This window comes from Mirounga leonina, unplaced genomic scaffold (assembly GCF_011800145.1).
Source record: "Mirounga leonina isolate KUSES-001 unplaced genomic scaffold, KU_Mleo_1.0 Mir_53, whole genome shotgun sequence".
Classification (NCBI taxonomy): domain Eukaryota; kingdom Metazoa; phylum Chordata; class Mammalia; order Carnivora; family Phocidae; genus Mirounga; species Mirounga leonina.
In genome coordinates this window covers 63,122,801-63,141,010 of record NW_023270807.1, presented here as the reverse complement: position 1 = coordinate 63,141,010, position 18,210 = coordinate 63,122,801, and the positions used below count along the sequence as shown (strand labels likewise).

The 18,210-nt window shown below is 40.9% G+C and overlaps 2 protein-coding genes across 2 annotated transcripts in view; both read left to right on the top strand.

The window, feature by feature from the left end:
- Positions 1-18,210, top strand: part of BEND3 (BEN domain containing 3) — a 109,498-nt gene that overhangs the window by 18,219 nt on the left and 73,069 nt on the right. The gene's annotated exons all lie outside the window — the stretch shown is intronic.
- The window catches only part of PDSS2 (decaprenyl diphosphate synthase subunit 2), a 248,986-nt gene that overhangs the window by 222,830 nt on the left and 7,946 nt on the right, over positions 1-18,210 (top strand). The window lies entirely within an intron of this gene.

Genomic DNA, 18,210 nt, shown 5'->3' with positions numbered 1-18,210 from the left:
CATGCATTTGCTCTCTTTTCCTTGACTGAGATGCAGTTCCTCCTTCTCTCTGTCTCACAAACTTTTGCTTCCTTTCAGAAAAACTAGATAAGAGCACCTCTAAACTGAGGGCCTCCATATGCATCACTCTTCTTAGATGTCTACTTGACCCTATGTACCCAAACTCGGGCTGTGGACATATCCTCCTGGGTCGCCCACAGGCATCTTAAACTGAACTCACCATCTTGTCTGACATCCCTGGTCTTTTTTTTTTTTTTTTTTAAGCTTTATTTATTTAAGTAGCCCCTACACCCAATGTGGGGCTCAAACTTATGACCTCCAGATCAAAAGTTGCATGCTTTTGTAACTGAGCCAGTCAGGCACCCCTAAATAGACCTTACTTTTTAGAGAAGTTTTAGGTTCACAAGAAGATTGGGCAAAAGTATCAAGAGTTACCATATCCCCTGACCCTACGCACATGCAGCCTCCCCTACTATCAGTAATCTGCAGGAGAGTGATATATTTGTTGCAGTCAGAGAAACTACATGGACATATCATCAGTACCCAAAGTCCATGGTTTACATCAGTGTCCACTCATGTTGTATTTCTTGTCCTTTTAACTTATTCTCTCTCCTGTCATCCCCCCAGTCAACCCTGTGAGAATCTTAGAAGTCACCCTTGACAGTTCCTACTCCCTCACCCCCAGGTTCTTTACCAAGTCATGCCATTTTGGTATCCTACGTTTTCTTAAATCCAGCCCCTCCTCTTGATCTGTCTTCCATTACTTACATTGAATTTCTTCACCTGACCACTGGAAAGCCTACTGACTGGTCTTCCTAACTTTGTCATCACAAGTCCATTACCAACTGGAATGTCTAAATCATAAACCTGACAGTTTCAGACTCCAGCTTAAAACCTGCCATTGGCTCGTGTCATTTATAAGGCAAGTTCAAAGCTTGCTAGATGATTTCACCCCCTAGAGGGACTCTCCAGCATCATCTCTTCCTACCCTGTGTTCCAGCAGCACCAGATCACACAAAACGTACTGTTTCTGTTTTCCAGGCCTTGGCTCATGCTGTCCCCTCTGCTTGAAATGCCCTTCCCCCTTTATCAGCTACCCCTGTTCTTTCTGTAAGGCTCCAGTTAGGACCATCTCCTACAGGTAGTCCTCCCTGGTTCCCCAGGCTGGATTAAGTGCTTTCCTTCATTCTTTAATACTTCGTGCATCTCTCAGTCATTGTACTTACTCTGTAATATAATGCCCCATTTATGGGACAGACTATACACTGTGAGCTCTTTGAGGGCAGGGACATTGTCTTATTTGTCTTTGTATACTCAGTGGTTAACATGGTGTTTGGCACATGGTAAATGGTGAGTGACTGAATGAGGGAGGAAGGTAGGGAGGGAGTGGATGAATGTAGAAAATGGAAGAGTAAGAAATGAGTAAGAAAAGAGAAGACACATGAAGTTAGTTTCAGGAGTAGGATTTTTTATCTCAATCAGAGAGGAAAGATGCTTTTGATACACGTTGCAGATATCAACAGGGTTAAAAAAATTGTTTGGGAAGGCTGTAATATACTAGCTTGGAGATAAAGGCTGGGATTTCACTATGTGGTAGTAAAGGAAAACTAACAAAAAGAGTCGGGGAGGGCGCCTGGGTGGCTCAGTCGTTAGGCGGCTGCCTTCGGCTCAGGTCATGATCCCAGAGTCCTGGGATCAAGTCCCACATCGGGCTCCCGGCTCAGCGGGAAGCCGGCTTCTCCCTCTCCCACTCCCCCTGCTTGTGTTCCTGCTCTCGCTGTCTCTGTCAAATAAATAAATAAAATCTTTAAAAAAAAAAAAAAGAGTCAGGGAAAAGTCAACACAATTTGGCAATAGAATGACTGTTGGTCATTGATGTTTATTCATGACTCAGAGAACTCCTTCAGGGTTTTTTATCACAGAGGCACATGACAGTTGAAGATGTTAAGAGAAAGGATAAAACATGATGCACAGATAGAACACCCCTGGGCGAAGCAGTGGCTTGGCCACCAACTCACTGCAAAATCTAGTATCACTTACCGTCTCTTGTCTTCCTTCGGGTTGCTTCATATACAACGAGCAGTTTCGAAGAGTGCTAGTCAATTCTTTGGACCCATTCCACATTCGAGAGAAGACGTTCTTCTTGAGGGTTGGGGGGCATTCTTATCTTGTACACCTGAGGTCCAGATTCATCCCTTCATCCACTCTATCCACCCAGCCCCTGTGCATGGAACAGTTAATATGTGCAAGGCACTATGCTAGTGCTGCCTGTCACCGTGAGCAAGACTGATGTAGGCCTTGCCACCACATGCTTCCTTGGCTCAGACCTGCCTGTCTAAAGTAGCCACTCCCCGGGGCGCCTGGGTGGCTCAGTCAGTTAAGCGACTGCCTTCGGCTCAGGTCATGGTCCCAGGGTCCTGGGATCGAGCCCCGCATTGGGCTCCCTGCTCCGCGGGGAGTCTGCTTCTCCCTCTCCCTCTGCCTCTCCCCCCAACTCGTTTTCTCATTCACTCTGTGTGCTCTCTCTCCCTCAAATAAATAATCTTTAAAAAATAATAATAAAGTAGCTACCCTCCCTTTGCTCTATTTTTTCTTAACATTTATAATAATGTAGAATTATCATTTTCATTGAGTTGCTTGTTCCTGCTTTTTCTCTTTCACTGAAACGTAAGAGCTCCAAAGGCAGGGCCTCGTACATGGTCACATCATCTGTACCCAGCACAGGCGTCTATGTAGGAGGCTTGGTGACTGCATGCATGTGAGTTGCACTAGTGTTATTCTAGAAGTGTGGGAGGTTCTGGGAGGTCTGGAGTGGAGTATTGTAGACTTCAACAAACCACTTTAAGAATATGTTGACTATATATATAGCACAATCCATCTCAATGGTTAATAGCCCTAAGGTTGCCTTCCCAAGTGCCTAGTGACAATATTTCTCATGCCAGTAAACAGAACCTACCCCTCTGGAATATGTGGTACAGTTCTGACACTTAAGGGCCATCACTTGATCTAGGCAATTAATCTAAACTTATCATCCTTACACAGACCTAAACCCAAGTAACATGGGGAAAAAAAGATTATATCCATCTCTTCTAGGTATGGGGGAGATGTCTGCAGGGTCCAGTTTATGATACTGTCTCCCGTGCAGTGTACTGTGGGCCCATAGTAATACCTATCATGACCCCAGGTCTCTTCCTCTCTGTTTGGCATGATCATGGTGCTCGTGCTGACTGATGCAGGCCCCATGCTTATAGGTCAGGGCCACCCTTGTGGGATTATCTGTAAAAGGACATTTAAAAAAACTCAGCAGCCATTTCTGGAGATCATCATGAAATGTATTCATGGCTGGAAATTTTGTTACTTCCAAGTGATTGAGTATTTACCCAAAAGCCAAATTTTATCTGAAAAAATCCGATTCTGAGGACCATAGGAAATTATTTTGGCCATGTGCTCTGTGGCCTCACCTGCCATCTCTCAAATTCTGTTGGTCTCAGCAGGGCGAGGAAGTCAAGAAAGAGGGGGAAGAGGTGGTAACTTCAAAATCAGTCTTGGCTGGATCTTGAGACTGTCACTTCCCGCCAAACAGTGGTCTGTACTCAAACACTCAGATAAGAAATGGAATTACTTTTTAATTGAGTTCTTGTTGCGATCGAGTCTGGATATGAATGCTTTACACCGCCACAGTGCCTTTCATCTTAAGACATCAAAGCACTCGACAGCTATTAATTCATTATGTCTCTCCCACCTCTGTCAGGTGGTTAACGCACTCATGGGAGCACTCTACCTATCGCGGAAACTCATCCACCTGGAGTCTGGGCGAGGACAGGGGCTGTGTCACTGTAAGGCGATTCCACCCAGTAGCTTTTAGAATAGAAAAACGAGGAACGTCTTACTTACCTAGTTAAAACTGCGGAAGTCTTAGTAGACAGAATACAGTTACCAGAAGTGAACTGTGACCTGGAAAGCTGGTGCTAACACTTTGGCTCATATGCACAATACGATGGGGATCTTGTACAGTGACTGGTCTGCAGCCCCGGGTGTGTATCTCTCAGACTCTAGTCCACGCTCCCCGGGCTTCTGGCCCCACAGTTAAGCATGGCTGATTCAGGGCAGTGCTAGAGGGAAGAGTGCCACCTATTGAATTACAGGAATTCATGGGCACTTGTTGGAACTGGTGGAGAAGTTTCTCAGACCACACTCATGCTTGGTTTGCTATGGTAACATATATATGTCTGAAAGAAAACGAATATGTTGACTACTCTCGCTCAGAAAAACACGTACAAACGTCTGTGTATTTTCCCCAGCTGGAGCTGAGCGTATGCCTGCAGTTAGCCCTCCTGTCTCTCTGCTGCTCAAAGACTGAGGCAGATGGTATTTTTACCACTTCAGGCAAAACATGGCACCTATGGTTCGGCTTTCTACGATTTTAATTTTTTAACACTTCCAAAATGGCTTGCCCAAATAGCTCCAGCGTAGAGATGCAGACTTCTTCCCCAATTTCTTTTTAATAATTGCTTCAGATACCCAGATATGAATAAAGAGCACATGGTCAAAACCAAACTCCGTCAAGCGCTCATTCCCGCTCATTCTTTCACAAGTACTCTGGACCAGGCCTTAACGGGGCTTCTTTGACCTTCATGCTAATTTTGACACAAAGACTCTAAATGGTTTACAAGGGCTTTCTTTACAGTCCTCTCTAGTCTTTCCTGTGCAGTTCATAATAATTTTCCCCATGACTCAGTACAGAAGAGAGAGTTGCTTTTTTAATGTCTTCCTCCTGAGGTTCGCTCTAAGCACAGAGTTGCTCAAGGTTAAGCACTGGGTAAAGAAAGATCTTGCAGGTGTTAATTCATTAGGCATCCAGTTCTCGGTTGAACGTAAGAGAGATTTTTTTTTAAAAGGAGTGGGTTTTGACGTGCCCTCTCTGCTGGAATCTGTTCAGGCTTGCATCCCACCATGCTCAGGCTCAGTGTCTAGAGCTGCTCTTCTCCTCCCTCCCCGCCCTCAGAAGGCCTCGCACATTCTGTTTGATTATAAAACGCATTTGCATAGGGTACACATTAAAATTCTCTTCCCACTAGCAAACAGTGCTGTCCGCAGACATTTGCATTTGCATGCTCACATATCATCACTTCCCTTCAAGAAGAAAAAAGAGGCTTTCCTCCCATGTCATGGTTCTCCTTTCCAAGGTTTGCCCTTTAGTCTTTTTTTCTCTTTTATCATCCATAAATTGCTTCCGCCATTTTGCTGCAGACTGAGTCCAAAATTCTACTTTTTTGAAGCTTGAGTATAGAAAATTTTCTGTAAATATTATTGTCCTTTCTTTAGTGACAAAGCCAGACTCTTTTTTTTTTTTTTTTGGCAGACAGTTTTTGCCTGCTCGTTCTCTCTCATAACCCTAGCTAACTGGCTCTGAGAATTTTTCACATTGGCACATTTAGAGACCAGATGTTACTGTGTTTTCTCTTCCGTGTACCCCTTTCTTGGGCAGATGCTGCTTCTCCTACCCTGGGACTTCACATTAGCTCCTTTGGTAAAGTATTCCATACGGCATCACCGGATGCACTAAATCTCTCGTTTCCTCTAACCTCCTCAAGTTGTCTTTACATTTAGGATTTCTGTTTTCATGGTAACGACAGGGACTATGTAGAAGCATGGTCATTCCCTTCTCCCATGAAGGACTTGTGGTCCAATTAAATGAGGTGTTTGTAATAGAATTTAATGAAGAAAATCCAAATACCATAACGATATGGGTACAACTATGTAAAATTTTGATAAAGACTGGAAGAAAGCATTAGAAATATAAATACAGGCATTAAGGTGATAACATTTCAGCATGTTTTAAAATAAATACATTGTTGTTGTTGTTTTTAAAGATTTCTGGTTTTGAAATGTGGACTCACATTTGATTTAGAATTTTTTCAGATATGACCTGAGCTACTGGGAATTGAAAAATAACTTGCCTGAAATCATGTGTTTAGTGACATAACCAAAATTTAATTTTAGGCTCCTAAAAAATTGAGTGCCTGCTTCTATGGCAATAGGCAGAAATGCATGGTTGGAAAATGTCATTTTTGTACACTGCAAGTTTTTGGGCTAGGCCTCTAGTAGTGGCTGAAGTGATGGAAGACAGTTGAGGAGAACGGAAAAACCTAGCACGCTGAGCAGGCCTTGCAGGCAAGGCAGCAAAGCACAGCACAGGGATAGTGCTGGAAGGGACTGCCAGGACTGCCATCTGAAAGTTTTAAATCCCCACCCCTTATTTCTTAAAAATCAGATAAAAAAACAGTTATTTTTCTTTTGACAGTCACATTTCACGCAAGTGTTTTTTCTTGCAGCAGTAATGGATAGATTTTATTTAATCTGCTTTTTAAAACAATTAATTTACTAAAGTCAGTTTTTGCAACTACGCTTTGATTCCAGATCTCCTTTAAAATACAATTATTAAGGATGGAAAAATAGTCATTGGTCAATTTCTGTCCATAGTAAAGTATGGCTTTTGTACCATGTGAAACTTTTAATCAAAAATAGATTCTAGGGGGACCTGGGTGGCTCAGTCAGTTAGGCAAGTCCCACTCTTGATCTCAGCTCAGGTCTTGAACTCAGGGTCATGAGTTCAAGCCTGGCATTGGGCCCCACATACAATAGTAAGTATCTTGAACCAGAATTGTACCTTACTATGAGCCCTCAAGTCTTTTTGCAAAACAGTTACTCTTTGGACATTCATTCACTGTACTCTGAGCGCCTAACGCAGTGCCTGGCACATACTAGGTACCAAATAAATATTTGTTGAATTAGAATAGAATAGAATGAGTGAATAACCCAAGATAAACCAAATGTTTGTGCCTAGATTCTGTTCTTTTCATTCATAAGGCATGATGATTTCCTCCTTAAGTCTCTGAGTATATTATTTTCATTTGTCCCCAGTGACTATCATCTTGCTTTGATGATCTCTTCCTCTAATTTCTTAATGTTATTTTAAAATTAGATTCTTGTTCTCAGAGGTGTTAGCAATCCCACACACCTCAATGGCATCAGCAGATTTGATGATCATAATCTCTATTCCCCTGTGGATCGTGAATAATATTATTAAATGCTATCAATAATAAGCCTCTTTATGACATCATAAAATATACCATTCTCTCAGTTGTTAACCCAAATACTATTGATACTATTTGAATTCAATTCTCTACGTAGTTGCAAATCTTTTTTATTTTTCTTCAAATCATATATCCCTAGCTTGCTGATCTTGGGTTTCTAATTTAAATGTAAACTGCGAAATTAGTTCACAATAATAATATTTAGTGGGACAATCTTATTCTTAAAATTACCATTTTGAATTACTGATGTCTAAAAAATTGCATATCTACGTAATATCTATCATTCATCAGGAAGCTAAGGCAGACTTAGATTGTTAGTGAAGACCAGTTCTTAGTTGAAAGCCTGGAATCATGTCTGGTTTTACTCACCACTGTACTCTGAGCGCCTAACACAATGCCTGGCACATACTAGGTACCAAATAAATATGTGTTGAATTAGAATAGAATAGAATGAGTGAATAACCCAAGATAAACCAAATGTTTGTGCCTAGATTCTGTTCTTTTCATTCATAAGGCATATTTGGCTCTGCCTTTGTTCTTCTTATTTCATCCCAAGTATATTTTTAATCAAATGGTTACATCCTCAATGCTTCACACTCCCTGGGTTGAAACAAAGATTCACTTGGGGCAACCTTTTGAATCTTAGTCTAGAAAGCTAACTAAAAATGCCCTCCAGGCTGGTTCTGTGGGTGAATGCTCTGCGCTGTGGGGTAGCTGGATTCAATTATTGCTCCCAGTTAGTGGTATCGGGAGCCACCTGTGCACAGGACGTGCCTATCTGCCTTTATGTAGAGGATAGAGCCCTCTGTCCCCTAGAGGAGCCTGTTTAGTCCACTGAAACTGTTTTAAGTAGATCTAAGGAAATACCAATCTCTTCCCTTGTCATAAAAACAGTGGCAAGGCACGGGCTTTCCAAAATTATGTTCTTTAAGAGAAAGAAAAGGAAGATTTTCATGATTTCAACATGATTGGTCTATCAGAAAGCTGTCATCTGTTTAGTCGGCACATCTGAAGCCATTTCCCCGTGTTTCCTAACCGGTGTCTGAAAACACTGCTCAGCTTCCCCACTTGCCACATCAGGCAGAGTACTGATCCCGGAGGTGCTGAATTACCTTTTCTGAAATAGCAAGGTAGGTGTGCCACCTCCATTTTCAAACAGAATTACTGAGATAACAGTAGAGATCACAAGAACTGCAACATTGGTTAGTGATGTGTAAGATGCTACTAAAGATTTTGGGTGAGTGGATCCTGTCCCTTTCCCCCAAGTCTTTGACTTGCTGGCTTGATGAAGGATCTTACCTATTCACAGATCATAACAAAGCCAGAGTTATACCTCTGAAGATGGATTTCTGGATAGTGCAATGGTGCCCCCTGTAGAAGGTCTCCCTGTCCTAGAGCTAAGGAAATTATGCTAACCTGTATCTTTGATTCATTGCTAAAAAGATTTGTGTGCACCTCTTAAAAAAGGTTGTAGACCTTTCCACGTGCTACGATCTCTGTAAGTTGCCTACCCTAGTATACATGTTTCTCATTGTGCACTCTACTCAAGACACACAAAACACTTTAATCAGATGGTTCTATCAAATTCTATCTTTGAATCCCTTCATTTTATGGGGAAGAGATCAAATAACCTAACAGTGTCCACATCATTACTATCTCACAGAGTCATGATTCTGTCCAGGTTTGCTGACTCCACAGTGTATTCCTTACCACTATACTGCTTCTCAAGGTGCTTAGCCCTACTACAAAACAAGTAAGAGAGAATTTGTATGCAGGCTCTGGTTTTACAAACATCCAGAAACAGTATGCCTTACTCTATAATCCAACATTGTTCTTGTCTCAGAAATAGTGATTGTCTAGTAAATGACTGTCTTACGATTTATGTTTGCTGAACCAGTGCAATAATTATTGTGGTTTTTTTTAAACTGGCAAGCATTCTTCACTCTTCTAAGAAAGGTTTATGGATATAACCATTTAAAATGACTTCTCATTACCATTCTCTTAAGGGAGGCAAGGATCTATGTTAACAAATACAGAGAGTTTTTCTGTTATTTGACATGCACACTAGTGATGGAAGTCATAATGTGTTTTAAGCTCATGTTGTATCAGGATACATGTTAGGATGTTAGGAATCTAGGGTCATGTAGACAGCAGAGGTAGTGATAGTAGTTTTGAGGCAAGTGATCCCCAGGTATCAGCATCCAAATACTAAAGCAGATGGAAAATTGAGACATGAGGATTTAAGAAATGTATAAGTAAGATATGGACTCACATAGTTTATGTATTCCTCACATAACCCCCAGTACTATTGGATACCTACAAGATGTGAATCCTCTCATCCCACAATATTCTTTTTAATTAAATAGCCAGCATAATATTTGTCATGAGATTACAGAGTTTACTATCGATTCACTCCTAAAAAAGCCACGGGCAAAGAATGGCTCATTGCTGCAGTCTGCAACCTATGATATGTTTTGCTTTTTGAATTTCAGTGTATAGAATTAAGTTCCTCTTTGGAATATGACACTAAAATTAAAAATTATTTTTGAATCAGAATATGGATAAACCTGAGATTATAAATAGTTAAATTTTCCTTCAGAAGACATGACTGCTTTTCTTTAAAAAAAAAAAAAAAGATTTATTTATTTATTGAATTGAGAGTGTGAGCAGAAGTACAAGCTGGGGGGGGGGCGCGGGAGGGAGTGGAGGGGAGAAGGAGCAAAATACCTTTAAATACATACATACATATATATGTATATATAGGGGTACTGAATGTACGGTTTTGGGTTATTTGTACATATAATAGGGATGTATATATCCAGACATGATAATTTGTATGAAATGAGTTGTTTGGTTATGAAGCTATTTGTGGATAGTAGCCCACAGCACAGACTCATAAATGTACTTCACTAAGACATGAGTCTTGAAATCAGTTCTGAAACAAATCTCACTGTCCCACCCAAGTATACTCTCTAGTTCCGACCCTACTTGGCTTCTGAGATTGGGTGCAACCGGGGCACATTCAGGGTGGTATGGCCAGACTGAAGTCTCATTCTCAACAGCAGGCCACACATTATCCAGACTGAGCCTAATAGAAATGTGTGGAGAAGGCAAGAAAAATGAGATGAAACCTGTGTTTATCATTTTTTTTTCTGTTAGGTGGAATAGGTCCAATTTTAAATGGTCAAGATGATTTGGAAATTCATTTTTCAAAAACAAGCATATTTCCAATTCACTAATAATCCAGAGATTTTTTTCCTGTTAGGTGGAATAGATCCAATTGTAGATGGTCAAGATGATTTGGAAATTCATTTTTCAAAAACAAGCATATTTCCAGTTCACTAATAATCCAGAGATTTAAAATATTTAAAACAACTTCATGAATCTATGCAAAATAGTCTATGAATGTTTGTGATTAAAGCCAGGTGCATTATGTAAATATTACATCTAACTTCTGTAACGAACTCCATGTTCTTTTCCTCTTCAGGTCTTGCATTTGAATAGCATTTTATTGATGTCAAAGTAATTTGCCATACATCGTCTTGTTTGTTCTTCATAATAACTTCATGGGTATAAATATGATATAGGGCTTAGAGAAGTTGCCTTGCCCAAGATCACATGTGTCCAGGTCCAGAGTTTCCCTACTAAGGTTTGCTCATTGCCTCTCTACAGTTGTTTTTCATATTATTATGAAACAGCAGAAAACCAGTCTTAGGAGGAGAACACCTCATCCCATTATTGGATTAAAAAAGGTTCCTGTGTGGCTTCATCTGGGGGTTTCTGCTCCGGGTGCTTGAAAGACTGCCCTATGTGCAAATAGTGGCATTTTGTCTCTCCTAGAGCTCACCTCTTCTCTTACGTCCCATCTCCACGGGCTTCAGGCCCCAGGACTCAGCAAGGGAAAAGGAGAGCAGTGTAACAAATGTCCTGTGTGTCACACATGCTCATACAATTACACAGAATGATCTTATATAGATAAATAGAACTTATTAAAAAGTATTTTAAAGCTTAATACATATTACAGGAATTTTCCAGGCTATTTTACAAAAGAAAAAATACTCTGATGTTTTATAAGAGAAGAGAAAAATGTTAAAGCATGGGCTAAATTATATTTGTCAATTTGAACTCATTAATCCTTTATCCAATGACTTTTTTTTTTAAGATTTATTTATTTACTTATTTAGGAGAGAGAGAACATGAGCAGGGGGAGGGGCAGAGGAAGAGAGAGAATCCCCAGGCAGACACCCTGCTGAGTGCAGAGCCCCACCCGGAGCCCGATCTCATGACCCCAAGATCATGACCCCAGTGAAATCAAGAGTTGGCTGTCCAACCAACTAATGGCTGGACCCAGGCACCCCATCTAATGACTAAAATGTAGAATGATGAACCCTGAGATTGCTTTTATTTATTTATTTATTTATTGGCAGGGGGGCACACACATGAGGTGGAGGGAGGAGCAGAAGGAGAGGGAGAGAGAGAATCCCAAGCAGGCTCCACATCAGCACAGAGCCCAACACAGGGCTCAGTCTCACCACCCTGAGATCATGACCTGAGCCAATATCAAGATTCGGACACTTAACCAACTGAGCCATCTAGGTGGCCCCAGAGATTAGTTTTTAAAAATAGTGAAAATGACATGAGGTGATGATATCCTGTGATTGTGTGAAACCCCAGGTACCATTACTGTAGTCAGAGTTTTTGGTTGAGATTTTTGTTAAAAATAAGTTTTTATTATTAAGGATTTAAGTAAAAATATGTTAGTTTTGTGATTCAGTAGTGGATATGATGATATCTGAGCCTTACTCGGGGCCTATTTGTTTTTTTTTATTTTTTATTTTTTTAAGTTTTTTTATTTTATTATTTATTTGACTGAGAGAGACACAGTGAGAGAGGGAACACAAGCAGGGGGAGTAGAAGAGGGAGAAGCAGGCTTCCCGCTGAGCAGGGAGCCCGATGCAGGGCTCGATCCCAGGACCCCGGGATCACGACCTGAGCCGAAGGCAGACGCTTAACGACTGAGCCACCCAGGCGCCCCACTTTTTTTTTTTTTTTAAAGTATGACCTGAAGAATATACCTAATCAGTTAAAATATTTATGGCCTTTTTCTTAGCAGAAATGTGGAAATTTTCCATTTCCAATTCTTACTGACCTTTGTACTGCAGCCATATGGCATTTTTAGTTATAGTTTTAAAAAAATGTATATATTGCAATAGAGGTGCATGATTAATATAACAATGGCTTCAATTTTCTGCCATCTCTGTAAATATAGTTTTATCCAAAGTTATTTGACTTAATGTATTTTCTAAAATCTTTGATACTGTATGGTGAAAAAATTTGCCCTTGTGCACAGGCTTGCAAAGGGCATTATTGACAAAGATAGGTATTCTCTTCCCAAATGAAATTGAAATGCTTCCCAGTTCAGAGCATAAGAGTGAAAGGAAAAGCATTATACCGTGCTGCATAAGAGCAAGAACTATTTGTATCTTGACTCCACTTACCTTCCATGTTACCTTGAGCAACTTATTCTTGTCTAAATTTGTTCATCTGTAAAGTAAGAATAATATTAGTACCTACCTCATAGGGCTCTTGTAAGGATTGAAGATATATATGTCTTAGTGCTGGGCACACGTAAGTACTGTGAGGTTGTCTTTGTTGTTATTGTTAGCATTGTTCTGATTATGGCCATTTTCATATTGGGACTCGCACCATTCTTGTGCTTTTGCACATGAATTCATGTGCTTGAGGACGTAACTAAAAATTATCTTATTTCCATCCCCTTTCCTTTTGCTGAAATAAGATATTTAATTAAATCAGTAGATTTCCTTTCTCTAGACTCTTGCAAATAATCTCTTGTTCTGAGTAAAAAGGAATGCTTTTTATGTGGTTTGCAATTTGTTTATCATAATATGTTGATCATATTAGAGAGGGTTTTAATTGTAGCTTTTCCTTTTGTACCAAGTCTTGCCACTCAGAAGTTGAGAAGACCTTTCACTTGAAGCCCTGTCAGCTAGGATCTTGGAGTTGGATGGGACTTTGGAGGCTGCCTTGTTCCACCTCCCACACCTGCTAAGAATTTTATTCATGGGGGCGCCTGCGTGGCTCAATTGGTTAAGCCTCTGCCTTCTGCTCAGGTCATGATCCCAGGGTCCTGGGAGCCAGTCCCGCATCAGGCTCTTTGCTCAGCAGGGAGCCTGTTCTCCCTCTGCCTGCTCCCCCTGCTTGTGCTCTCTCTCTCTCTCTCTCTCTGACAAATAAATAAAATCTTAAAAAAAAAGAGAGAAGAATTTTATTCATACTTTCTCTGATGTGGTCAATCCAGTTTCTGAGGACTTCCAAAAACAGGGATGTCAAAAATAATTATTCTGTTGTTAGACAACTCTAGTTATTTGAAAGCTCTCTCTTATTTGTCATTGAAATCTGCTTCCCAGAAATTTCACCCTGTTGCTCTTTGTTCTGTCTCCTAAAGCACATAGAACAGGACTGCTCCATCTTCCATTTAATTGCTTTAGATATTGGAAGATGACTTTCATCACCTCCTTTAATTCTTTCCTCCAGGTTAAATATTCCTTAGAAGACATGTTTTCAAATACTTCTTCATCCTAATACCGGACCCAGTGTACTCTGAATACCCGTCTTGACACATGGTCATGGTGCCCAGGACAGAACATAGTTTTCTTTCTTTTTTTTTTTTAAGATTTCATTTATTTATTTGACACAGAGAGAGAAAGAGAGTACAATCAGGGGGGAGCAGCAGACAGAGGAAGAGGGAGAAGCAGACTGCCCCCGAGGAGGGAGCCTGATGCGGGGCTCGATCCCAGTACCCTGGAATCATGACCTGAGCCAAAAGCAGACGCTTAACCGTCTGAGACACCCAGGCGCCCCAGAACATAGTTTTCTTTTTTTTTTTTTTTAAGATTTTATTTATTTGTTTGACAGAGAGAGACACAGCGAGAGAGGGAACACAAGCAGGGGAGTGGGAGAGGGAGAAGCAGGCTTCCCGCCGAGCAGAGAGCCGGATGCGGGGCTCCACCCCAGGACCCTGGGATCATGACCTGAGCCGAAGGCAGACGCTTAACGACTGAGCCACCCAGGCGCCCCGGAACACAGTTTTCTAACCATGAATACCATCAAACAGTACAGCCTGACCATTCCTGCCTTTGTCTGGGACATGTACATCTATTGATGCTACCAAAGTTTGTGTTTGGGCTTTTTTTTTTTTTTTTTTTTTTTTTTTTTTTTTTTACCTATATCAGTCTTGGCTTATGCAAAGAATGTGGTTATCAAAGATTCTCAGCACTTATTTATGAGTCACTGCCAAACTGAGGCTCACACTTTTACAATGAATTTTTGAAACCTAAATGCACAACTATACAATTATCCCTGTTACATTTCATCTCAGGAGTATTAGTCTTTTTTCAACGTGTCAAAACGATTAATATTTTGATGCTATCCATGTGTTAGCTTTCTCTCTTGGCTATATGACATCTGCAAGTTAAAATTTAGTATGTATTTCTTCTCCATCTTCATTCAGGTAATCCATAGAACTGTGATAAAGGAAAGAAACCGAGTCAGGGTTTTTTCTGTTTTTCTTTTTTTATTGAAATATAGTTGACACACAATGTTACATTATTTTTGGTGTACAACATAGTGATTTGACAAGTCTATATGTTATGCTATGCTTACCACAACCTTAGCTACCATCTGTCATCATACAACACTATCATGATGCCATTGAACATATTCCCTATGTTGTATCTTTTATCTCCATGACCTATTACACATTCCATAACTGGAAACCTGTATCTCCCACTCCCCTTCAACCATTTTTCCCACCCCCCAATCCTCCTCCCCTAAGGCAACCATCTCTTTGTTCTCTGAATTTATAGGTCCATTCCTGGTGTTTGTTTGCTTATTTGTTTCATTTTTTAGATTCTACATTAAGTGCAGTCATATGGTATTTGTCTTTCTCTGTCTGACTTATTTTGCTTTAGCGTAATAAGTCCATCTATGTTGTCACAAATGGCAAGATCTCATTCCTTTTTTATGGCTGAGTAATATTCCTGTGTGACTATATGTATGTGTGTGAATGTGTATGTGTATACATACCACATCTTCTTTATCCAGTCATCTATCAATGGACACTTGGGTTGCTTTTGTATCTTGGCTATTGTAAATAAATAATGCTGCAATAAACACAGGGGTGCATGTTTCTTTTCAGATTTGTGTTTTTAAAAGATACCCAGTAGTGGAATTACTGGATCATTTGCTATTTCTATTATTAATTTTTTGAGGAAACTCCATACTGTTTTCCACAGTGGTTGCACCAATTGACATTTCTACCAACAGTGCAGGAGGCTTCCTTTTTCTCCACATCCCCGCCAACACTTGTTATTTCTTGTTTTTTTGATAGTAGCCATTCTGACTGGTGTAAGATGATATCTCATTGTGGTTTTGATTTGCATTTCCCTAATGATGAGTGATGTTGACCATCTTTTCATGTCTGTTGGCCATCTGGATGTCTTCTTTGGAAAATGTCTATTCAGGTCCTCTGCCCAGTTTTAGTCAGATTATTTGGGTTTTTTGGTGTGTTGATCTGTATAAGTTCTTTATATATTTTGGATATTGACCCCTTATTGCATACATTATTTGCAAATATCTTCTCCCGTTCAGTAGGCTGCCTTTTTGTTTTGTTGATGGTTTTCTTCACTGTGCAAAAGCTTTTTATTTTGGTGTAGTCCCAGTAGTTTATTTTTGCTTTTGTTTCCCGTGTCTGAGGAGACATATCTAGAAAAATGTTACTAAGGCCAATGTGAAATAAATTACTGCCTGTGTTTTCTTCTAGGAGTTCTATGATTTTATGTCTCACATTTAGGTCTTTAATCCATTTTGAGTTTATTTTTATGTGTGGTATAAGAAAGTGGTCCAGTTTCATTCCTTTGCATATAGCTTTCCATTTTTTTCAGCACCATTTATTTTATTTATTTTAAAGATTTTATTTATTTATTTGACAGAGAGAGACACAGCGAGAGAGGGAACACAAGCAGGGGGAGTGGGAGAGGGAGAAGCAGGCTCCCCGCAGAGCAGGGAGCCCAATGCGGGACTCGATCCCAGGACCCTGGGATCATGACCTGAGCTGAAGGCAGTCGCTTAACCAACTAGGCCACCCAGGCGCCCTTCAGCACCATTTATTAAGACAAAACCAAATATTGAGTCCTAGAGTTCGCTCTTCTGTTCAAATTAAATCCACTGCCAAACATTTTCTAGGAGTAGTTGTTTTACATATTTGAATCCACATTACCATACTCTAATCCAGAGTCCCATTTGTCTGTCTTACCACAAAGGACTAAGTTTCTATTTTTTCTTTTTAAAGATTTTATGATGTATTTATTTGTCAGAGAGAGAGAGAGAGCACAAGCAGGAGGAATGGGAGAGGGAGAAGCAGGCTCCCCGCTGAGCAGGGAGCCCAATGTGGGGCTCGATCCCAGGACCCTGAGATCAGGACCTGAGCTGAAGGCAGATGCCTAACCGACTGAGCCACCTGGGTGCCCCAGGACTAAGTTTCGAACACCCAAATATACTCTATCTTTACTGTTTCAGAAGCTAACAATGAGTGGCCATATCAAAAGAAAAATGAGAATATTTTGTAATGGTTTGCTCATTGTGACCCACCCATCCTGGGGCTGCAATACCACTGCCTTTTTTCTAGAGCTCACAAACCATCTATTTGATAACCCTTTTTGGAATTTTGCCATCATTGTCCATAAATTCACTGATCTTTGTTCCGGATGTACCTCTGTCCTCATCTTTTTCTTTTGTCCTGTGTTTTAAGACATTGGTCAGTTGAGTCTCTTATCTCTGAGATGTCTTATGTCTTTGAGTAGCTGGGAAGGACATTTATGTGCATTGTAAGCATGAAGAGGACAGAGGTGAGTGGATGCCTCTGTGAAGGTGCTCTAGACTGGAAACTAGGTCTCCAGAGTGAGGAGGAAGACAGAGAAGGGAAGTGCCAGCAGAAACATCAGACAAAATGAGTGAGAAAGCTGCTGGCGGGGAGGAGGCTCAGTGGGGGTGCCACACAGTAATTTGTCCGTGAGGATAATATTATGTTCGGAATGGGAGTGGTGGTGGTCTTAAAACGCAAAGGATACCAGAAGCCAGACCTAAGAGGCAGGTTGGTAGCTGCCTCCAAGGCCTCCCTGACAACCTGTAATGGGCTCTTTGAATGCATGTTTCATCCTTAAAGGCCTCTCTTCATGGGATTTATTTTAATCTTTTTTTTTTAAGATTTTATTTATTTATTTGACAGTGAGAGAGGGACTACAAACAGAGGGAGTGGGAGAGGGAGAAGCAGGCTTCCCGCCAAGCAGGGAGCCCGATGTGGGGCTCGATTCCAGGACCCTGGGATCATGACCTGAGCCGAGGGAAGACACTTAACAACTGAGCCACCCAGGTGCCCCGGGATTTATTTTAATCTTTACAGTTTTTAAGTCATTCTTTATTTCTGTTTCCTTTGTCTTCTCTTAATAATACATCATCTTTTGCAACTATTTGAGCATACTTGTTCTTATTTGACATGCAGCCTTTACATTTTGATGCCTCTTATTTTTGTCATCGTCTCCATCCCCTGTGCACCCCCATCAGTCTTTAGCAGATTCTGAGGAGGTTGTTTCTGAACGTTTTTCTGTGAGGAATGGCACTTTAAAAACATGTGTGACAAGTGTCCTGGTGATAATACAGACTTATGGGTGGATTCCCACACACTTTTTTTTTTTTTAAAGATTTTATTTATTTATTTTATTAGAGAGCGAGCGAGAAACAGCATGAGAGAGGAGAGGGTCAGAGGGAGAAGCAGGCTCCCCGCTGAGCCGGGAGCCCGATGCGGGACTCGATCCCAGGACCCTGGGATCATGACCTGAGCCGAAGGCAGTCGCTTAACCAACTGAGCCACCCAGGCGCCCTCCCACACAATTTTTACAGTTTTCTACCTCTCCTTTGTCAGTTCCTTCAGAACAGAGATAGCATCCGATCTCCACGGTGGAGCTTTGTGCAGAGCAGGTGCTCAGCTGAATCTCAGCAGTGGAGGAGACGAAATGCTGCTCCCTTTACACCTGGG